A 25,070-nucleotide genomic window follows, 5' to 3' on the forward strand; every position below is an offset into this window, starting at 1 on the left:
TACTCTTTGAAAACTGTGATGTGAGTAAGATGAATGATCAGACTTATAATTACCAGCCGATTTTTCATTTAGTTTAGCAAAACATCATGTATGTGTAGGTGATGTGTTTTCCTAATTGTTCATTCCTTCATTTCTTGTTTATTCAGCAACCAATTATTGATTTCTTATGTGACAAGAGGACTTTTCCTGGCCTTTTTTCTTTTTAAGAATTTTATTGGCTGGCAAAACAATAGGGAAAAAATATCCTAAGTAATGTCCAGATGAAGGAGATGCAGGTGCATTGGGAGAGTCAGAAATGAATCAGATTCTGAATACTGGAAAAACTACCTAGCAGCTAACAGACAAACAGAGTCAAGGTCCAACACAGCAACCTCCACATAATATATGGTCTGTATATATCTACTGAATGAAGGTTGATAGTTGATTTATAGTAATTTTGAAACCAAACTTAGACTATGGCTTATAATTGTTAGAGAATTCTAAAGTCATTTTTTCTTCTTGGAGAAGACATTTAGGTCCTGAAATATTAAAGGAAAGTAAATAACATGCTCCCTTTCCTCCACTGTGAGGAGAGGGGAAGAAGATAGGATATCTCAGGACCCTTACGATTAATAGTGATTAATTAGAGTATGTTGTTAGTATTAATAAACAGACCTTTTATGCAGACAGCAATTGAGATTTTGCCCATTTCTACGATGCCAAGCTCGGCATCTGAAAATGATGAATGCTAGTCATTCTATGAATTCTTTGCTAATTCTACACCTAATTTAGTCTCCTCCTCCTCTGACTTCTACATCATTGTGTTTTTCCTTATATTTAACACATTCCTTCAGCTTTGTATTATATCATACTATTTTTCCTTTCCCACTTACCAACATACTTAATAACTAGTATTTATACTGTGGGAGATGAAAATTGGCCGCCATGAAATATGTCACCATACCTTGATTATTTTCTCTGATGGACATTTGACCTCCCCCAAACTGCCTGAATAATTTAATATAGAAGGCCTGTTTCAGGAAGGAGCCACTACCATATGATGGCTGTAGTATAATGTAAAATAGGTGCTGCAACAGGAAAGCCATCAACAAGCCCCTCTTATAAAAAATTCTGTCTCTCCCTAGCCACATTCTCTAGGTGGCCCTGCAAAGGGTTGTCAGACAAACATGTACGTTTACAAGGGAAATCTCCATTTGTAAAGGTATCTCCCTTGCTGTACTGGGAAGATGATCTTATCTCTGGAACCTCTTTTCAGTATGGAAGGAGAGGTCTTAAATCTGCATGCTCTTGATTACTGTGATTTCTGTCTCCCTCCTGTCTCCCTCTCCACCCCCAACATCATCCTTTGTCTACCTGAATATGCTATTTAAGGTTAAAACCGTCACCATTTGTCAAGAAACTCAGTTTCCCTGGTTTCTCCCATGTATACATGTTATTAAACTTGGTATTATTTTCTCCTGATAACCTGTCTTTTAATTTTTAGGCCAGCCACAAGAACCTTAAGGGAAAGGGAGGAGGAGGATTTTCCCTCTTGCCCAACAACAGAGTCTACATTTTGCCAGATTCTTTCTGATTTGATTCTTTTTGATTTTACTCTCACAGCATAAATGTGAAGAGGATAGGACAGCTGTCAAATGTGTAGGACACTGTGATTATTTTAGAAATAAGATAAATGTATCCATGAAATGGCATATTTGTAGCTAAAATCAAACTGTCTTGATTTTAATTGTGTATTCTTCATTTGTCAGTGCTTTCTTCTTAAGGAAAGAGACTGGGTCATAGATTTCTGTGTCTCAGGGTGATAATATAGAGCATTTTAAGATCCAATAAATATTGGATGGATAGGTTAATCATCAAATAAGTGCTGAAGCTATAAACAATTTCTGTTTTACTTAGTTACTTAGCACTGTTAAGAATGTGATTTTTGAGCATGGAGATGAACAGATTTTCCACTCCTAATTAAATTTAGTTCTGGCTAAGAATGAACGTTCTCATGGCAGAATTTGACTGGTCACTGATAGTCAGAAGAGGTAGTAGGAAAATGGTCTAAATTATAAATGCTTCCAGAAATAATCCACCAACTTGTTTACTCTACTTTGTAGGTCCTTTTGATTCTTGTCTTCTTATAGCTGACAAGATGCTTATTCTTTAATAGTCATACATGAATCACACACAATCTTTCTTTATCTCTTATCAACCCTTTCTCTTTTCCTGTTTCCTTCTTTCTCTCACTGTATCCACATCTTCTTATCTGTGAGTCATTTTGTCCCAAAGAGAGGATTAAAGGATTTTTCTGTCTTCTTGCCTAAGGATATATAATGAGGGACAGTGTCTAGATGATTCTTGAGCTCCATTCTGAGGCCTTTTAGGTAAGCCTCCTGAGTATCGAAATTTAGTGTGAGTCTTTGGTATTCAAATCCACAATTGCAGATTATTGCTTCACTTCCCCCTATAAACAGCAGTCTGAAGCATTCTGGACTGTTTCATAAGACTTTCTCTCCCTCTCAGAAATGCTCGGTGCCAATATATCCTTCTACTCGTTCCTACTCCATTGTGGAAAATTCCTTCCACCAGTAGAGCACTTTACACACTAATGTCTTTAAATTCTCTTGACTCCTCACAGTAACTCTATAAAAAGGGCAATTATATGGATTGTGGAACTAAAAGATTAGCTAAGTAAACAAAAGAAAAAGAGAAAAAAATAATATATTGGCAAAACAAGAAGTTGTTTTAGTACCTGCTGTGTTTAGTGCAAAACCCAAGCTCTTTTTAACATAAATACCTACAGAAGAACTTGATTTCAAATAGTGTGCCATACCTCTTCCAAGACAGCCCAGAGGGATTATTTTCAAAGCCATCATTAAAGTCAGAAGCATTTTGAAAATGCAAACAATCAGCAATACAAATTCCAAGACAGGCCCTTTCTTATCTAATTCTTACCTTTAATTGTGTGCTAAATACCTGCTTGGTGGATCATCAGCAGTAGACTATGAATGTCAGAATCTCCACCTACTTCTGGCATATTCTGAATGTGTGTGTGTAGGGGACGAGAGTACTATAACCCACTCTACTCTCACCGATCTCAGAAGTTGTCCCAAAATCCACTTGCAGCAAATTTAATTTGGGATATGGATCCACTGACAAAAGAAACATACAAAGTCAAAGAGAAATGGTAATTTGGAGAAAATGTAGTGACAATAAGTTATCATGAATAGAGAATCAAACCATTTAGCATAATTTCCTACCTTTTGTATTTTGTCAGGATTCCAAAGCCAGTTCAGTGTTATGGTCATTTTCTTCTAGGATAGTTCTCACATTTTTGGAAGGATGCTTTGTTATCCACACAAAAGAGATAGAGTTTGACTTAGTATGAAAATCACTGGTCTAAGAGTCTTGATTCTTAACTTTATCACTGTTAGTTTAGTGACATTGGGAAAGTCCCTGCACCTTCTGGGCCTAAGTTTCACCAACTGGGAAGTGAGACAAAGGTCCTGATTTGGTACAAACTTCAGCTTTCTGTGACTCTAGAGATTTTTGACATGAGCTGTGAGGCTAAGCCATATGTGCTGCAATCAGCTCTCACCACTCACTAAATCACAATGGTTTAGAGTCATTCCTTCTTCCAGTGTAGAGAGATTGTCTGATTATCATCAGGGCCTGAGGTTTTTCAGCTCTAGAGGTTTGGTGCTGGTTAGGTGACTCGAGGGAATTCTTCTCTTCTTTCATCAGAGAGAGTGAGAGAACTTTTTACTCAACTTTGTAATTTGCTCTCATTAGCTACAGGGCTTTATATAGCTTGTGACTTGTAAAACTCTCTGGAAATCTCTGGGGATTTAAAACTTGCAGATTTCTTATCCTGCCCATAAACAAGGCTTCCTGCTACTTCATAAGTTTTGTTTTGGCAGCAAAAAGAGTGCATGAGACATTGCATCCCTAATGCTCTTTCAATTTGCTCTCCCACTTACCACAAACACACTCTTTCCCTCTCATCACTGACTCCCTTCCCGGGCAATAAGAAGAGCTTACAGCATTTAGAGATTGTACTATGGGAGAACTTGGATAAGTATGAGGAACAATATCTTCTTACAGGGATTTATACTTCAGTAGTGAAAAGAAGATAGTTCCCATGAAAAGTGAATTAGAGTAGTCTGCCTTTATCCACGAGGAATACGTTCCAAGATCCCCAGGGGGTGCCTGAAACCGTGGATAGTACCAAACCCTAGATATACTACATTTTTTTCCTATTCATACATAACTATGATAAAGCTTAATTTATAAATGAGACAAAGTAAGAGATTAACCACAATATCTAATGAGAAAATAAAAGAATTATAACAGTATACTGTAATAAAAGTTATGTGAATATAATCTCTTTCTCTCAAAATATATTGTATTGTACTCACCCTTCTTTTTGTAATTCTGTGAGATGAAACAATGCCTACGTGATGAGCTGAAGTGAGGTGAATGGCACAGGTACTATGATGTAGCATTAGGTTACTATGGGCCCTTACTATGGGTCAGAGAGAGGATCATTGAGCCATGAAGATGTTGATGTTTGGATGTTAGGAGCAAATGATGTCAATGTTTACTTGAACACAAGCATTTTGATACCTCAACAGTAGATCTGATAACTGAGATGGCTACTAAGCAACTAATGGGTGGGTAGCATGGGTAGCATGGGTAGCATATAGAGCATAGATACACTGGACAAAGAGATGGTTGACATCTGGGCAGAATAGAGCAGGACAGAGTGAGATTCACCATGCTACTCATAATGAGTGAACTTAAAACTTATGAATTATTTATTTCTGGAATATTTCACTTAATATTTTTGGACCATGGTTGATAAGAGGTAACTGAAATCATGGGAAGCAAAACCATGTATAAGAGTGGAATACTTTATGCTGTACTGTGCTGAAGACTAAAACAGTGAACAGACAAGATAAGACAAACTGGAGCAGGGTTGTCAGAGAAGGTGCCAAGGAGGAGGAGTGCTGGGAAATACTTCCAAAAATAAAAAGGTTGGAATTCTAGTTCCTGGCACTATATAACATCTTGTTGTAGTCCAGCACTTCCAATTATGTAATGACTATTTAAAATTGGTTAATTAAGCATATTTTAAAAGTTTCTAATATAATGACAGTGAGATTTTAATAACACTGAAAGAATATATATGGATGGGGTGCAAGCACATGACGAGATGCTCAACATTATCAGTCATTAGACAATACAAATTAAAAACACAATGTAATTCTATTACACAACTATTAGAATGTCTGAAAATAAAAATGACTGAATACTAGTGTTGGTTACAATTTGGAAGAACTGTAACTCATATACTGCTGTTGGGGATGTAAAAAGTATAAAATAGCTTGGAATTTGGGAAAAGAGTTTGCCAATTTCTTAAAAAGTTTAATCTATTCAGTTTCCAGAAAAACATGGTGTATATTCTCTTTTCTCTGGTCTCCTCTCTAAATACAACTAAATAACTTAGAAATAATTCAACAGACAATCATAAAATGCAAGTTGAATAAAAGATTATAAATTATAGTTAATAATACTGTACTGCGTATTTTAGAGTTGCTAAGAGATCTTAAAAGTTTTTATCACAAGAATAAAAAAGTTGTAACTATATATGATGACTAATGTTAACTAGACTAATTGTAGTGATCATTTCACAATATATAGAAATATTAAATCATTACAATGTACACCTGAAACTAATATAATGTTATATAAGAATTATACTTCAATTAAAAAAATAAATAAGAAATTTTTTTAAAGAGATGATGTGTTTGTTAGGGACCTCAGGACTTGAAGAATGATACCACAGTGAATTCCCAAGGATTTTTTTTTATCCCACATATATGCCACACTGGGTTGTGGAAGACCCTGTCACTTGCAACCTGAAACTGTCAACAGGCTTAGGCAGAAGCAAAAAAAAGCAAAACAAAAATAAAGTAAAAAGTAAAAGTCTATTCTCTCTGGAAAAGGATCAGGAAAGGGGAAGCCCAACAGAGACTTAATAGAGAGACCTATAGCCACTGGCAATGGGAAGCCTAATCTGCCTGCACCTGAAGTGTCAACAGAGCTGATATCCTAACTCAGTCCCCACCTCACAAAAGCTAGCCGGCCCTTGTCTGTCCATAGTAGCATTGCCAGCAGAGCCAAGGGGGTAACCCACCTCCACCTCATACCAAGGTAAACCATACCCTAGACCACAAGACAAACTTCAAAGAATTTAAAACGATGGAAATCATGCAGAGGATATTATGGTTTTTTAACCATAATGGAATCAAGTTAGAAATAAATAACAGAAAAACAATAGGAGAATCTATGAATGCATGGAATTTAAATGATCCATGGGTCATAGATGAGATCACAAAAGAAATTAAAATAATGTATACAACTGAATCAAAATAAAATTACAATGTATCTAAATTTGTGGGGTGAAGCTAAAGAAGTGCTAAAAGGGAAATTCATAGTACTAAATGTTTATGTTAGAGAAGAGAAAAAACCTCTAACAAATAATCCAAGTCTTATCTCAAGAAACTAGAAAAAGAACAAAATTTCTCCTGAATTTGATCTATACTGTAATGCAATTCCTTTCAAAATCCCAGCAAGGATTTTTGTAGAAAAGACAAACTTATTCTATAGTTCAAATGGAATGTCACAAGCCTTTAAATAACTACAACAATCTGAAAAAGAAGAAGATAGAAATAATTACTCCTTCCTATATTAAGAACTACTGTATAGCTACATTAATCAACACTGTGATATTGGCAGAATTTAAGAAAGAGTTTGACTGTGTTTTATGCTTTCTGACATCTATTACACCTTTAAACTCCCTCCTCTTATTCTTCTGCCACACATATGGGCAAGCTGGTCAGAAAGCCTAGTGCCCCTTCTTTTCTCACTTGTAGGAGGTTCAAACCATGCAAACCTCTGCCCAGGAAATCTCATGCTGCCTCCACTCCCTAGTCACCACAAAACCCCCAAGCCAGTCTTTTTTTCCTGCCATCTCAAGTCACTTCAGATCAAGTTTTTTCATAATTAAACATAAATTTTTATTTATTATTATTAAAATATCTAAACACACTCTAGTGTTTAAGTTATAATATTGTTTGTGGAGTCTGAAGATTATTTGTTGCAGAAAAACTGGGTGCTGATTTTCTTTTCTATTTTATTGTGTATATTTATGGTGTACAACCTGATGATTTGATATACGTATAGATTGTGAATTAATCACTATAATCAAAGCTAATTAACATATCCATCACCTCATATAGTTACCATTTTTTTTGTGTATGTGATGAGAAAAATTAACATATGCCCTGTGAGCAAATTTCAAGTATGCAGTTCAGTATCGTTACCTATAGTCACCATTCTACACATTTGATCCCTAGAATCTATTCATCTTATATCACTGAAAATTGTATCCTTGACAAACATATTAACATTTCTCCCTCGTCACAGCCTCTGGTAACCACCATTCTACTCTCTGCTTTTATGAGTTTGCCTATTTTAGATTCCACATATAAGTGAGAACATATAGTATTTTTCTTTCTGTGTCTGGTTTATTTCAGCTTATTTCACTTAGCTTAGTGTCCTCTAGGTCCATCCATGTTGTCACAAATGGCAATATTTCCTTCTTTTCTAAGGATGAAAAATATTCCATTATTTACATATACCACATTTTTTTGATCAAATCTTCCATTGATGGACATTTAGGTTATTTCCATTTCTTGGTTATTGTGATTAATGCTACAATTTATGTATAATTCTAAATGTTTTATGTTTTGATACTATTGATATTGACATTTAAAAATATCATTTTTTTTTTTTGTAACTAATATAAAGACTATTGATTTTAGACCTTATTGAATATACTTATTAGTTTTATAGCTTCTTTTGTAGATTTAGTAAGATTTTCTAGGTATTCAGTCATGTCATTTGCAAATAAAGAGTTTTATTATTTCTTTTAAATCATTATACCTTTTATATCTTTTTATTTTAATTATGGCAGTGGTTTAGAACTCCAGTATAATATTGTATAGAGATGAAAAGAGTGATCATCCCAGGGGAAAGAGTTCAGTATTTCAAGTGAGGTATGGTGTTAGTTTTAGTTTTTCATAGAAACAAAATTTTTAACAATGGGTATTGATTTTTACAAAAAATTTTTCCAAAATTACTGAGATGAGTACATAAATATTTACCATTTATTTTGCTAATTTATTGAATTATGTTAATATATTTTTAAATAATAAATCAGTCTTTCATTCTTGGAATAGATTCCTTTTGTCATGACATATTATTTTATATCTTGCTGGAATATATTTTCTAATATTTTCTTAGAACTATTTTTGAAACTATCTTAATATGTTATAGTGTCTACAATTTTGTTTTCTTATACCATGCTCATCAGGTTTCATTTTCAGTGTTATTCTAGTCTCATGATATAATACATGAAATGTTCTCAACATTTTATTTCCTGAATGAACTTGCATAATCTTATTTTTATTTTTTCCTTAACTGTTCGGTGAATGAACCAACGAAGGCATCTGAATCTGGAATTTTTTTGGGGGGAAGTTTTATATTTAGAAATCAATATCTTTAACAAATATTGGGCTATTCATATTTTCTGGGTTTTTTTTTTTGTCACTTCTGGTAGGTTTTATTCTTAAGGGAATTTTGTCTTTTTATTTAAGTTTGTTTATTGACATTAACTTCCTCACAATATGTCTTTATGCTCTAGTTGTCTGCAGGATCTGTTTACTATTCATAACTTCATTATGTCCTTTCTTCTGCTTACTTTTTGATTAATTTGACTTTTTTCCAAACAAAATTAGATTCTTGGTTGATAAGCATTGATTTTGCTCTTAATACTTTCCTATTTTTCAGTATAAGAACTTAAATCTACAAATTTGCCTCTAAGCAATTTTTGGCTGCATTCTACAAAAGTAAACATGCTTTGTTTTTATTATCATTAAGCTAGAAATATTTTCTTATTGTACTTCATTTCTTCTTTGACCATGTGTTATGTAAAAGAAAAAGAAACATTTGTTAGTCTGGCTTTATTTACCCACCCATCACTTGTACCAATTACTGAAGCCAGAGATCAAGATACTTTGAATTGCCTATCTAATATCAAGTGGCCCTGCTGGATTGAGGCATGGGTTCAGTGGGTAGGATATTTAACCAGAAATAGAGTGAATAAGGATTTTGAATGGGAAATAAAAAAGAAGGAATTAATGGCATGAAGAGATTCAGTGATTCTTTTCAAAGACAAAAATTATTAAACATGGACAAAAAAATTAAGAACCATTATTTGAAGTCACTGGAAAGTGACCAAAGTCAATTAGAAATTTGAGAAACAGGAGTAATGTCAGCATCATGGTGGAGTGAGCTCTTCCCGTAGGCTCTCCCACTAAGACACAACGAAAACGACATTCATTACCCAACAGAGGACATCTACACAACAGAGTGATCCAGGCAGCTAGACATCTAAGGTTGGGGTGCTGGAACCCCCCAGGAGACAGTGGAAGGAGGTAATAAGATCTCCTTCTCCTCTCCAATGGCAACAATCTAGGCCACGGCACCTAGCCTGGATGGTGGTGAGCAACTCTGAGAAGAGAAAAGGGAATAGGCAGCCCTCTGGAGGAATGCTTTTGCTCTGGGAGTTGCTTTCCAGCCTGCAGGAAGGTTCCACATTGAGGCGGCAAGTCGAGCAGCCCAAGTGCGCAGTCAGTGATTACAGAGAGGGAGCATGGGTGGGAAAAAAGTCATGCCCTCCCTCCCCATTCTGCCTGACACATCAGCTCAGATTGTTGGCCAGGGCAGAGGATCCCCACCAGAGCACCTGAACCTGTGTGTGTGAAGCATCAGCAGCCAGAAGCAGAGATCCCTATCAGTAAAACTTGCAATGGATGGGCACAACTGCCAGGCATTGTGGAAGGCTCAGAAAAAACAGCTTCTCCCCGCCCTCAGCTGTGGCAGGTGGAATCTGTGACGAGATACTAACACTATGTGATGGCAAAGATCCACCACATCAAACAGAATGAATAAATACATTAACACTCCAGACCAGGAGGAAAGTGACAAGTATCTAGAAACCAATCCTGAATTCACAGAAATTTACAATTGAAATGACAGAATTCAAAATAGTTGTCATGAAGAGACTCAGTGAGTTACAGAAAACTCAGAAAGACAGTTCAATGAGCTCACGAATAAAATTAATGAGCAGAAGATATTCTTTTAAAAAGAGATTGAGACTATAAGAAAAGAACCAAACAGAAATGTTTGAGATGAAGAACACAAGGAATGAGATAAAAAATAAAATATGGAATCCTTACAAAACAGTGCTGATATTATTGAGGACAAAATTAGTAATTTAGAGGACAGAAATATGGAAATGCTTCAGGTGGAGGAGGAGAGAAAACTAAGACTAAAAATAAATGAAGAAATCCTCAGAAATACCTGACTCAATTAGGAAATGCAACATAAGGATTATAGGTATTCCAGAGGGAGAAGAGTGGGAGAAAGGATCACAGAGCTTGTTCAAAGAAATAATAGCTAAGAACCTCCCAAACCTGAGGAAGGAGCTAGAAGTATGTGTAAGTGAAGCTAATAGAATGCCTAATTACATCAATGTAAAAAGACCTTCTCCAAGGCATATATTAGTAAAACTGGCAAAAGTTAGTGACAAACAAAAAAAATATTAAGGGCAGCAAGGTAGAAGAAAATAATGTACAAAGTAACTTCTATCAGGCTTTCAGTGGATTTCTCAGCAGAAACCTTACAGCCTTGGAGAGAGCAGAATGAAATACTCAAAATACTGAAAAACAAAAACTTTCAGGCAAGAATACTCTGTCCAGTGAAACTATCTTTTGAATACAATGGAGAAATAAAAACCTTCCCAGATAAACAAAAGCTGAGGGACTTCATTGCCATAGGACCTCCCCTACAAGAAACGATGAAGAAGCCCCTCCCCCCCAAAAAGGAAAAGATTTACAAAGCCTTGAGCAAGGAGATAAGTAGACAGACAAAATTAGAAAATTGCAGTTCTCTATCAGAACAGTCTAGCAAACACTTAATTATAACATTAAAGGTAAAGGGAAGGAAAGCATCAAAAATAACTGTAACCACTTCATTTTAATCAGAAACTCCAAGACAAACAGAATAAGTTGTGACAACAATTACTTAGACAGGGAAGGAGAAAGGGATGGAACCTGCTTAGGCTAAGAAGATAAGAGTCTATCAGAAAATGGACTATCTTATCTATGTCATGTTTTTATACAAACCTCATGGTAACCACTAAATGAAATATAAGAACAGAGACACAAACGATAAATAATGAGAAAACCATCATAGAGAATTACCAAAGTGAATTGGCAGTTGGAAATACACAAGGGAAATACAGAACAACCAGAAAACAAGTTATAAAATGGCAATAGTAAGCCCTCATATATCAATAATCACTTTAAATGTAAATGGATTGAATTCTCCAGTCAAAAGACACAGAGTGGCTGAATGGATTAAAAACCAAGATCCAACAATATGCTATCTCCAGGAAACACATCTCAGCTCTAAAGGCAAACACAGGCTCAGAGTGAAGGGATGGAAGACGATACTCCAAGCTAACAGCAAACAAAAGAAAGCAGGTGTTACCATACTTGTATCAGACAAAGTAGACTTCAAGTTAAAAAAGACAATGAGAGACAAAGAGTTGCAATATAGAATGATAAAAATGACACTCCACCAAGAGGACATAACACTTATAAATATATATGTGCCTAACACAGGAGCACCAAAATACATGAAGCAACTATTAACAGGCCTAAAAGGAGAAATTAATAGCAAGACAATAATAGTAGGGAACCTCAACACCCTACTTGCATCAACAGATCATCCAGCCAGAAAGTCAACAGGAAATAATAGAATTAAATGAAAAACTAGACCAGATGGACCTAATAGATATACATAGAACACTCCATCCATAAACAATAGAATAAACATTCTTATCAGGTGCACATGGAGCATTCTCAAAGATAGACCATGTGTTTGGAAACAAGGCAAGCCTCAATAAATTTAAGAAGATTTAAATCATATCAAGCATCACTTCTCACTTTAATGTTATGAAACTAGATATTACCTTCAAGAAAAAAGCTGGGAAATTCACAAATATGTGGACACTAAACAACATGTACTGAACAACCAATGGATCAATGAAAAAATTAAAGGACAAATCAAAACATAGCTGGAGACAAAAGAAATTGAAATTACACCATACCAGCTCATATGGGATGAAGCAAAAGTGGTCCTAAGAGGGAAATTCATAGCAATACAGGCCCACCTTAACAAAAAAAGAAAAATTTCAAATAAGTAATCTTAAACTACACCTAACAGAACTAGAAAAAGAAAAACAAATAAAAGCCAAAGTCAGCAGAAGGAGGAAACTAATAAAAATTAGAGGAGAAATAAAGGAAATAGAAGTTAAAAAAAAAAAAAAACTGTAGAAAGGAGCAATGAAACTAACAGCTGGTTCTATGAGAAGATAAACAAAATTGACAAACCCTTAGCCAGACTCACTAAGACAAAAAGAGAGAAGGCTCAAATAAATAAAGTTAGAAATGAAAGAGGAGCAATTACAACAAATACAGCAGAAAATCAAGGATTTTAAGAGAATACTATGAAAACTATTTGCCAACAAATTGGACAATCTAGAAGAAATAGATAAATTTTTAGACTCATACAACATCCCAAAACTGAATCAAGAAGAAATAGGGAATCTAAATAGACGGATCACAAGTAAAGAGATTGAAACAGTAATGAAAAAATCCTCAGGGGCCAACCCAGTGGTGTAGTGGTTAGGTTCATGTGCTCAACTTCAGTGGCCCAGGGTTTGCAGGTTTGTGGATGTGGACCTACTCACTCATTGGGCCATGCTTTGGCGGCATTGTATATGTAAAGTAGAGGAGGATCGGCACGGATGTTAGTCCAAGGCCAATTTCCTCAGCAAAAAGAGGAGGATTGGCAACAGATGTTAGCTCAGGGCTAAACTTCCTCCTCACACACACACAAAAAAAACCTCCTAAAAAATAAAAGTCCAAGACCAGATGGCTTCTCTGGAGAATTCTACCAAACATTCAAAGATTTAATACCTACCCTTCTCAAAGTATTCCAAAAAATTGAAGAAGACGGAACACTTCCCAACTCATTCTATGAGGTCTATATCACCCTGCTCACAAAGGTGAGAAAAGGACAACACAAAGAAGGAAAATTACAGGGCCATACCTCTGATGAACATAGATGCAAAAATCCTCAACAAAGTATTGGCAAACCGAATACAGCAATACATTGAAAGGATCATATACCCTGATCAAGTGGGATTTATACCAGGGATGCAGGGATGGTTCAACATCCACAAGTCAATCAATGTGATGCACCACATTAACAAAAGGAGGAATAAAATTCACATCATCATCTCAATAGATGCAGAGAAATCCATTTATGTTAAAAACTCTCAATAAAATGGGCATAGAAGAAAAGTAGCTCAACATAATAAAGGACATATACCACAAGTCCACACCCAACATCATACTCAGTCATGAAAAACACCCCTCTGAGAACAGGAACAATACAAGTGTGCTCACTCTCACCAGTATTATTCAACATAGTACTGGAGGTTTTGGCCAGAGAAATTAGGCAAGAAAAATGATAAAAGGAATCCAAAGAGGCAATGAATGAGGGAAACTCTCACTGTTTGCAGTGGCCTGATTTTATATACAGAAAATTCTAAAGAATCCACCAGAAAACTATTAGAAATAATCAATAACTACAGCAAAGCAGCATGGTACAAAATCAACATATAAAAATCAGTTGCATTGCTGTACTCTAATAACAAACTAACAGAAAGAGAACTCAAGAATATAATCCCATTTACAACTGCAATAAAGAGGATAAAATATCTAGGAATAAATTTAACCAAGGAGGTGAAAGCCCTCTGCAATCAAAACTATTATACATTATTGAAAGAAATTGATGAAGATGTAAAGAAATGGAAAGATATTCCATGCACATGGATTGGAAGAATAAACATAGTTAAAATGCCCATCTTACCTAAAGCAATCTACTGATTCAATGCTTTCCCAATCAGAATCCCAATGACATTCTTCACAGAAACAGAACAAGGAATCCTAAAACTCATATGGAGCAAATAGACCCTAAATAGCTAAAACAATCTTGAGAAAAAGAGCAAATCTTGAGGCATCACAATCCCTGACTTCAAAATATACTACAATGTTATAGTAATCAAAAGAGCATGGTACCAGCACAAAAAGAGACACACAGATCAATGGAACAGAATTGCAAGCCCAGAAATAAAACCACACATCTATGGACAGCTAATCTTTGACAAAGGAGCCAAGAACATACACCGGATAAAGGAAAGTCTCTTCAATAAAGGGTGTTGGGAAAACTGGACAGCCACAAGCAAACAATGAAAGTAGACCATTATCTTATGCCATACACAAAAATTAACTCAAAATGGATTAAAGACTTGAAGGTAAGACATGAAACCATAAACTCCTAGAAGAAAATATAGGCAGTACCCTCTTCGACATGAGTCTTAGAAGCATCTTTTCTAATACCATGTATACTCAGGCAAGGGAATCAAAAGGAAAAATAAATAAATTGGACTACATCAGACTAAAGAGCTTCTGCAAGGCAAAGGAAACTAGAAAAAAATGAAAAGACAACCCACCAACTGGAAGAAGATATCTGCAAATCATATACCTGACAAGAGGTTAATCTTCAAAATATATAAAGAATGTATACAACTCAACCACAAAAAAACAAACAACTCAATCAAAAAAGGGGCAAAGGATATGAACAGACATTTTTCCAAAGAAGAGATACAGATCACCAACAGGCACATGAAAAGGTGTTAAACATCACTAATCATTAGGGAAATGCAAATTAAAACTACAATGAGATATCACCTTACACCTACTAGAATGGCTGTAAATAATAAATAATAAAATAATAAATAATAAAAATACAAAAAATAACAACTGTTGGAGAGGATGAGGAGAAAAGGGAACCCTCAGACACTGCTGGTGGGAATGCAAACTGGTTTAGCCACTATGGAAAACAGTATGGAGAATTCTTACAAATTAAAACTAGAAATACCATATGACCTAGCTATCCCAGTACTGGAAATCTATCCAAGGTATTTGAAATCAACAATTCAAAGACACTTATGCACCTATACGTTCACTGTAGCATTACTCAGAATAGCCAAGACATGGAAACAACCTACATGTCCATCAACTAATGAATGGATAAATAAGATGTAGTATATATATACAAGAGAATACTGCTCAGCCACGAAAAAAGGCAAAATTGTCCCATTTGCAACAACATGGATGGACTTTGAGGGTATTATGTTAAAGGAAATAGACCAGGCACAGAAAGACAGACACTGCATGATTTAACTCATATATGGAAGATAAACACAGGAACAAAAAGAACAAATTAGTGGTTATCAGAGGGGAAAGGGAGTTGGGGGTGGGCATAAGGGGTAAAGGGGCACATATATATGGTGACTGACATATAATAATGTACATCTGAAATTTTACAATGTTATAAAATATTATGATCTCAATAAAATAATTTTAAAAAGTAAAGAAAAAAGAAATTTAAGAAACAGTTAATCTTAAAATAAGTATTGCTATTGTATAACTTTAGTAAGAACTCTGAATTGTAAACTTTTTGCCTAGGAGCTGTTTCCAATACACTCCACCTCCCATTCCTCCAAGAGGATAGATTATATAGTTTAGAGCAGAACAAAACATGGAGGTTTAGGAGGAGATTTTTATAAATGAGAGAGCTACAGAAGAGCTGAAATACCACATCTGAGTATTATATCTGCCCAAAGTCCTGCCAGATCACAGGGAGCCCAGTGAGAGAAAAGACCCAGACAAAGGAAAGAGAAATAGCTTCTTGAAAGATTGAATGGATTCTGGTAAGACGCGTGAGTCTGATGTGCCTTAAAATGAATGTACTCTCTTACCACCACAAAGTTTGAGACATGAACGTGAACTTCTTTTGGTTTGAGTTGTCAGATAGCAGAAATAAGGAGTAGCATAACGAGCAGAAATTTAGAAAGCTATGGAAAGGAAGACTCTCAAGCTCTGAGACTTTAGTCTGCACAAATACTTGCTGAAAGCACAGAAAAAGAGGTTGATGATATTGAGGCCACAGTAGGACAGTCGGGAAATGAAAAGAAGCTTCATCATGGAGCTGAAGAAGCCACTGCCCCAAGAGGAAGCAACAAGCTGAGTGGCCAGGCTGGAAGATGCGAGACTAGGATAACGGAGGGGTTCACAGATGGCCAGGTAGTGGTCACAGACCAGAACTTTAAAAGGATACATGCAGTGCAGGCTAAGGCAATGACGAAGTCGAGTTGGGTCATGCAACCTACATAGGGGGCTCTATGGTCCTGAGTAAGAAATACTCCCAAGAGTCGGGGAATTGTAACATTGATGTACCACAACTCCAAGAAGGAGAGAGGGCCAAGGAAAAAGTACACTGGCCTACAAAGTCTTGGCATGAGCCAGATTGTGAAAATGATGAGTGCATTCTCCAACAATGTCAACAGATAAATTGCAAGGAAGAGGGCACAGAGGAGTAGCTGGAGTGGTGGAGAAACAGGGAAGCCCACCAAAACAAACTCTATGTAGCCTCCACTCAAATTTATCATGATCTCTGTCCACTTGACTTCATGAAAAAGAGCAAGATGTTGAAAGACAGGTGGATCAAGCCTCTAATATCTGCTCACAGATTACAACCTTCTGAAGATGTTCAGTGACATATTATTAATTATTATTACATCATTCTGTTCTTTCACTTTTCTGTTTCATCTCCCACCTCAAGGGAAAAGTTCTCATACTTGAGGATTGTACTCAATAACATAGCAGTCTGAACTACAGTGGGTATTTGATAAACACTTGCTGAGTGATTTCACAAAAAAGTCTTAGTATTTCAATTTTTGTTTTTTTATCCAGAACATGCTCTTCCTTAACTTCCCACAAACCTCTAAGGCCTATGTAATAGTTACTCAATACTTGTTGAATTAGTGAATAAAAGAAGGACTCATAGCAAGCTGAAGCCTGAGGGTTTATCTCTCAAAGGATATTGGACTAAGAAGAAATGGTAGTAGCTCAAAGACATTACTTGAGCTACAGTGTAAGGCAGTATTGTCACCCACTAGGGGCCTGGAGAAACTCAAAAGTAGGCTTGGAAGCAACTAATTGTTTTTCCAAGTTGTTTTTTTCCTTTTGTATGTTAAAGAGATATAATCACCAGCCATCCTGAAACTGACCAAACCTCACCACAAGAGCTATGCCCATTACCTTTGCCTTATTTTTAATGCAAAGATCTCTCCACGAGGAGCATTGCATTAAAAGCCCTCATTATGCAGAAGCATGTTTTCCAACTGAGCCTGTGACAGCACATACCCACCTCTCGCTTTTTTTTTTTTTTTTTTGGTGAGGAAGGTCAGCCCTGAGCTAGCATCCACGCTAATCCTCTTCTTTTTGCTAAGGAAGACCAGCTCTGAGCTAACATCTATTGCCAATCTTCCTCTTTTTTTTTTCCCCAAAGCCCCAGTAGACAGTTGTATGTCACAGCTGCACATCCTTCTACTTGCTGTATCTGGGACGCGGCCTCAGCATGCCGGAGAAGCAGTGCCTCGGTGTGCGCCTGGGATCTGAACCCGGACCACCAGTAGTGGAGCGTGAGCACTTAACCACTAAGCCACGGGGCCAGCCCCGACATCTCCCTTTTGAATATTCACTCCTCAAGCGAGTAGAAGTTCCCGCTTCCCTTTGTTTGAGGACACCATGACTTTGGAAATGAATCCTCACGGCCTCCTATTTGCTGCAAATACACTTGACCTCGTGAGACAACTTCCACTGGTGTAAAGTCTTATTTAACTCACCAGAAGCCGTACCCACTGGGTTTGGTATCAGTGTGGGAGGAGGGAGGTTGGATTGGGAAGTATTCATTCATAGTTGAAGAAATAATTCAGCATAGAGGAGATGAAAGAGTTCTGCTTCAGAAATGAATCATTTTTCAATTCATTTTACTAGCATTTTTGAGTACATTTTCTGTGCTAGAATTACACTGTCTCATTCTCAGGGCTGGTGTGGTAGGTTGAAAAAAGGATCCCCAAAAGGTGTCCATGTCTTAATTCCCAGAACCTGGAAATATTGTGTCATATGAAAAAGTCTTTGCACGTGTGATTAAGTTAAGGGTATTGAGATGGGAGATTACCCTGGATTATCCAAGTGGACCTTAAATGCAATTTCAAGGATCCTTATAAGAGAAAGGCAGAGGGAAATTTGAAATAGACACATAGAGGAGAAGTCACTGTGAAGATGGAACAGAGAGAGACTTTAAAATGCTGGAAGATTGGAGTGATGTGGCCACAAGCCAAAGAATGCCAGCAGCCACCAGAAACTAAAAGAGGCAAGGAATGGAATCTCCACTAAAGCCTCTGGAGGGAGCATGGCCTTGCCAACACCTTGAATTGGGCCAAATGATATTGATTTCAGACTTCTGGCCTCCAGAACTGTGCGAGATTAAACCTCTATTGTTTTAAGCCATAAATTTGTGGTAACTTGTTACGACAGTGACAGAAAACTGATACAGTTGGAGAGGCATCAAAGTGGAAGGGTCAGTCATGTGCCTTCCAACCGTCCCTCTGTGCCTTTCCAGTCTGCTATCAATATTGCCTGTGGTATGGCATCTCCAGAGGGCATCTGGCAAAATTATGAATCTGACTTGAGATTGGATCACATATTAGATATCATTAAGCATTTTCATTTTGGGTGGGACTTAAGCACTTGTCTTCACATATTTTCCTTGAAGCAACTTAAAAAGTAATAAAGTAATTTAACAGGGGCCGGCCTGGTAGCTTAGTGGTTAAGTGTGCAATCTTTGCTTTGGCGGCCCAAGCGTTCACGGGTTCGGATCCCGGGCGCACACTAACACACTACTTGTCAAGACATGTTGTGGCGGTGTCCCATATAAAGTAGAGGAAGATGGGCACAGATGTTAGCCCAGGGCCACTCTTCCTAGGCAAAAAGGGAAGGATTGGCATTGGATGTTAGCTCAGGGTTGATCTTCCTCATAAAAATAAATAAATAAATAAAATAATCTATCAGCTTGCATATTTTAAACTTGACATCTATTTTTTTATCATATATTTAAATAGTTGCAGGAAATCTAATTTTCACTGCATTGTCAGTAGTGACATTTTAAATTAAACTATTATATCATTCCTTTACATGTTCAGTGAAATCTAAATAATGGCGCTATCCATTAATACTTGTCTTAAAATTTCACTAGTGCAGGTATCTTTAAAAAGTGGGAATTTTACATTATTTTTCTTAGTGAACTCATAAGTCATAGTATGGTAATATATTATCATAGTGTAAACCTTTTATTAATTTCTCTATCTCTATCTAATGTATCATCTATTATCTATCTGTCTGTCTATCTATCTATCTATATGATTTGTTTCCTGTACTGTTGGCCTTAAGTGTTTTAAAAAAGACATTCTTCTAGATATTATTATATAGTTAGCATATATTTCACCAGGGCAATAGAAATATATGACAAATGTTTAAAAATACATTAGAGAACATTTTAGAAACTTATTGGAACACCATTTCATAATAACGTGGCTTAGACTTTTTTCAATTCTTGTGTGCATTCATGAAGACTACTTATTACCATAATGAGAAAGGTTTCAGCATCAATCTCATGCTTACTTTTCATTTTGGAGATATAAACACTGAGGAAACTAGTTCACATAAATAAGTGGCATTGATATACCATAGCTTGGGCAATGGACGTTGCCTTGTTATAATGATAACACTAAATTATTTGAACTTTCTATTAGTTATGTGTCAGAAATTACACAGTCATCTATCACCAAAATGATTTTTATTGATCTATTAGCTGATAACTCAATTAGCTTCTGTTTCAATTGTGTTGAAAGAAACCACAAAGAAACAGATTGGAAACCACTGGCTTGCAGAAGGATGTGTTACTCACTTACTAATCATTCACTTTCTCAGCACTGACATTTACACTGCCACTAACTTACCCTCTGGGGCACTTCCACACAGTAAATTATGTTATGCCTTCCTTTGTACAGAGGGAGAAAAAGTTGTGAAAAGGAAAGTGAGAAAGGAGAAGAAATACTTTGTCAAGCAGAGCAGTTTTAAGAAGAGCAGATATGGGAGTTGAAGATCAGGGTATGATTCCTTCAGAATGGTTCATACCTGGATTTTGGAAAGTCCTTTTGCACCCTCCAGGGCACATAAATCCAGATTTGAAAAACTGACTTAATGTTTCAGATATTTTTCTGAGAGAGAGTTTAGAGGGAGATATGAGTGGTAAGGGTGAAGATAGGATAGGAAGAAAGCATAGCACACCTTGGGGATGGGTAATAGTAGAGGATGGAAAAAACTCAATAATGATGGTTAGAAACTCCCAAGAGCCAAAGTAAGGGAATTCAGATGCTGCAGTGGACTGAGCAATGACAAAAATTCTGAAAAGGTACCTGTCCTCATCCCTCTATTGTCAGTATACAGAGCAGTGCCTAGAACATAGTAGAAACTCAAACAATATTGGTGAAATTAGTTTCAGTCTTGATTTGTATAATCTTGAATAATTTACTTCATTCAGATACATATTTTGTAAATTACACAAACTGGGAACAAACTAGAGTTCTATCCAGTAATAACACTGCATGAAATTTTGTTGAAATTCCAACTTGTCCCAGAATCAGTCTTGGTGAATGGAGGAAAGATGTTGTTAAAAATGGGGTGGACAGTGGGAAGGAGCCTAAGAAACTCATTGCCTGGTTCACAACATTTTGAAGCCAGTCCTGCTCTGCAGACCGCTCTGGCTTAAATTGTCTGCTAACTCAAATGCAAGCCTGCAAGTAGGGTCCCTTGTGCCCAGAGGTGCCCATGACGCTAACTCTTCCCCATTCCTCAATATCACTTGACATCATCATCTTCCCAGGTTTCCTGCTCAGTTGTTGAAAACAGAATGCCATTTGCTTTTCATATTGGCCTGCTATTTAATCCCTGACAGATATTGTCTCTCTCCCTTTATCTATAGCCTTCTCCTAATCTGCCCTCCCTTTTAGAGAAGGCCCTCCTGGATAGACTGCTTCTGAATCACAGTTCTCAGACCCCTCCGCTAGCTCTGAGTTTATCAGCGCATTGTGTGCGTTGAGCTCTTGTTGTTTGCATCTTTTTTTTCTTTTCACTCTAACTTCTGGGCTATGTCCTTCCTTCCTTGTCAGTCTTGGAACAACATTCCTCCTCTCCTGGCACTTCAAGATTTTTATGATATCAGGGCAGCATTCTTCCACCAGGGAAGATGAGCCTGAAGTTTTAACATTCACACTGTGATAAGCTTTTTAAACACACCCTTCTCATTTGACAGCTTAGGTTCCAAATAACAATTAATGAGGGAGATCTTGAGGATTTCTCCCATTGCATTTCCTCTTAGAATCAAGAGCAGCTCTTTATCCATTGATCTTCTTGGGACTAAATGATGTTGATCGTATTGTACCATTCATCTTTTACTTGCTCTTGAATGTTCCCTTTTATGGGCACCCTCCCTTCCACACCTATTACCTATCACTCTTGTTTAACCCTCTAGTCATGTCAGAGTTCTTTAAGATGCCACTCTGTTTTTTGCCTCTGGACTTTTGCACATGACTAAACATCATGAACATCAGTTGTTCCATGAATGTTTTGTCCAGGAGATCCATCACATCCACTATTGTGACTATGACTCTGTTAACAGATATACAGAGTAATTGTGTATTTACCTGGTTTTTTCCTTCTCAGGAGCAGAAGATCTCACTCATTTCTCTATCCTCATTAAGTTTAATGCTTTGCACATAATAGGTACCCAATAAATCTTTATTGAATGACCTAAGCAATACATAATATGATAATTTAGGAGCTCGGGAAATTACTGTTCTTTCTCTCTTTCAGAGGTAGAAAGCTGAGCCAGTTTTTTTTCTATCAAATATGGGTGCTGCTGCTGCTGTCATTCCTACATCATTAGGCTATGTGACAATAAAGAGACAAATTAGGTGATGATGATTTGCCTACAATGTGAAACATACTTATTTTAAAATGCCCTGGTAATTCCATAGGTCTTTGGGCCTGAAACCACAGGAAACCTATCATTTCCACTTACATCTCATTGGTAAGAACTTAGTCACCTAACCAAACCCGGCTGCAAAGGAGGCTAAGGAATATAGTAACTAATTGGCCATTTGTGTACCCTGCTAAAATTCCAGAGGGTTCTATTACTAAAAATATTGAGAGAATAGATACTTTCAATCACTCTACTTGTTATAATTCTATTCAGATTGACTATTTCTTCTTGAGTTAGGTTTGGTGGTCTTGTTTTTCTACAAATCTGTGCATATCATTGACATTGAAGTTATCTAATTTATTGGTATGCAATTGCTCATAGTATTCATTTGTAAACCTTTTTATTTCTGTAAGGTCAGTAGAGATGTCATCTCTCTCATTTCTGAGTCTAATAATTTGAGTTTTCTCTGTTTAGTCTTGGTCAATTGAGCTAAAGTTTTTTCACTTTTTTCAATCTTATGGAAGAACCAGCTTTTGGCTTCATTGATTTTTTTCTATTTTTTTGATAATCTCTCTATTTTATTAATTTTCACTGTATCCTTTACTATTTCCTACCTTCTATTTACCTCAGGATTAGTTTGCCATTCTTTTTGCAGTGTCTTATGGTGGGTGGTGAGATTACTTATTTTTAAATCTATTAAAAAGAAATCTTCTTTTTAAATATAGTTATTTTTAGCTATAAATTTCCCTCTAAGCACTGTTTTAGCTGACTCTCATAAATTTTATTAGATTGTGTCTCTATTTTCATTCATCTCAAAGTGTTTTACAATTTCTTTTCTGATTTCTTTTTAGGCCCCTTGGTCATTTAGAAGTATGTTGTTTACTTTCCACACACTTGTGAATTTCCCTATTCCCTTGTGTTATTGATTTCTCATTTCATTTTATTGTCGTGGAAGTACATGTTTTGTAGGATTTGTATCCTTTTAAATTTATTGAGACTTGCTTTATGCCCTACCATGTGGCCTATCTTGGAGAATGTTCCATGTGCACTTGAGAAGAATGTATATTCTGCTGTTGTTTGGTGTGTCTGTTTGTAGACCTCGTTATATTTACTTTTCTTGAGTTTGTTGAGCTTCCTGGATGTGCAGAATTGGTTTTCCATAAGTTTATGCAGTTTTCAGCCATTATTTCTTCAAATAATTTTTCTTCCCCTTTCTCCCTTTTCTCTCCTTCTGCTACTCTCATTATTCTTGTTAATGGTATCCAACATTTTTCTTTATTTTTTTCTCTCTGTTTTTCAGACTGCATCATCTCTATTGATCTAACTTCAGGTTCACTAATTCTTTCTTTTGCCAGTTCAGATCTGTTGAGCTCTTCTCAGTGAATTTTCATTTCAGTTATTGTACTTTTCAACTGCAACTTTTCAACTTTTATTACTCCTTTGTAGTTTAAAATTATATTTGAAGATTTTGTCTTTTAAATAAGGCATTAGTCACTCTCACGGGCCATTTCTATTGCCTCATTTTTTGTGATAATGGGTAATATATTCCTACTTCTTTGCATGTCTCATATTTTTTGTTCTTGGAAACTGCATATTTTGGATGATATATTGTAGAAACTCTGATTACTGGTTTCTCCACATATACCCTGGGTCTTGTTTTTGTTATCTGCTTTTCTATTTCTTTAGTTACTGGCTCAAGTATTTTAGTGAACTCTATCCTGCTTCACACTCTTACAGTGTCAAATCTACGATGTTGTTCCTCAGAGCACAGTCTTGGTTATGCCCACATTTACCCTGGGATGACAGTGGTTTTGATAGGACTTCCTTTGCTATCCTTGTCCTGACTATGCCCAGCTTTTAGTTAATGGTTGTTCTATTGTTTTCAACCCTGCCTTGGAAAATAAACTGCTCCACAGAAAAATAAAAACAAATTCAGTCTCCTTTGAAGGGAAAGTTCCTGAGGTCAGTGTTTGCTATTTGATCTGACTCCAGGAGGACTCCTCCTGGCTGTGTCTTTGCCCTGTTTAGACGGCTTCTTAAATGATGCTGAGACATTGAGGTAGAGCAGACTTGTCTGGTGACACTGGCCCACCATATGACTGAAACTTCTAGTGACATTGTGTGGGTGCTGTGTCTCCTGAGTGCTCCCAGGGATCTCTGTGCAAACCTTAATCCAAGTTATATCATGATTGTCTGGCCTCTCCACAAGTAGAATGTGAGTTTCTTGAAAGAACAAACTATATGTTTTGGTTTATTTGTTTTCCTCATAGCTAGTGTATTGTCTTGAACAGAGTAAATTCTTCACATGTATAGAAAAAACAAAAGAAAGCTTTTCATATTTAGGTTGAGAATAGAAGATTTGATCTCATTTTATTTCTTCATTGATGTCTTGTTGTATTCGCTATTGACAAGAGAGAATATCTTAATGCTTCTCAGAATATTAAAATTTAGAACAATCTAATGAGAAATTAGGCTAGAGATAAAGTCCTTGAATTATAATCTATCTCTTAGATTGTTGAAGAAAGGTAAGGTCTAAACTGAAAAACAAGGAGCTTCATGAGTACAATGAAGCATGTAGCTATAGTTATTCACTTTTATTGCTGCATACTAATACACTATGAATATACTACAATTTGTCTATCTATTCTACTATTGGTGAATATTTGAGTAATTCCCATCTTTAATCTATTGCAAATATTGCTTCTATGAACATTCTTATATACGCCTCACGGTACACATATGCACACAATTCTCTAAGGTGCACACCTAAGAGAAGAAAAGCTAGACCATAGGTATCACCAAAATAAGTCTATAATACCAAACTGTTTTATAAAGTGACTGAACCACTATACACTCTCACGAGGAGGATA

At 36.3% G+C, this 25,070-nt stretch overlaps 1 pseudogene; it reads right to left on the reverse strand.

Moving 5' to 3' along the window:
* Window positions 1-16,160: 16,160 nt before the first annotated feature.
* Window positions 16,161-16,762, reverse strand: LOC131401440 (olfactory receptor 6P1-like; annotated as a pseudogene).
* Window positions 16,763-25,070: the final 8,308 nt, after the last annotated feature.

Source organism: Diceros bicornis, chromosome 4 (genome assembly GCF_020826845.1).
Source record: "Diceros bicornis minor isolate mBicDic1 chromosome 4, mDicBic1.mat.cur, whole genome shotgun sequence".
NCBI classification, from domain to species: Eukaryota; Metazoa; Chordata; class Mammalia; order Perissodactyla; family Rhinocerotidae; genus Diceros; species Diceros bicornis.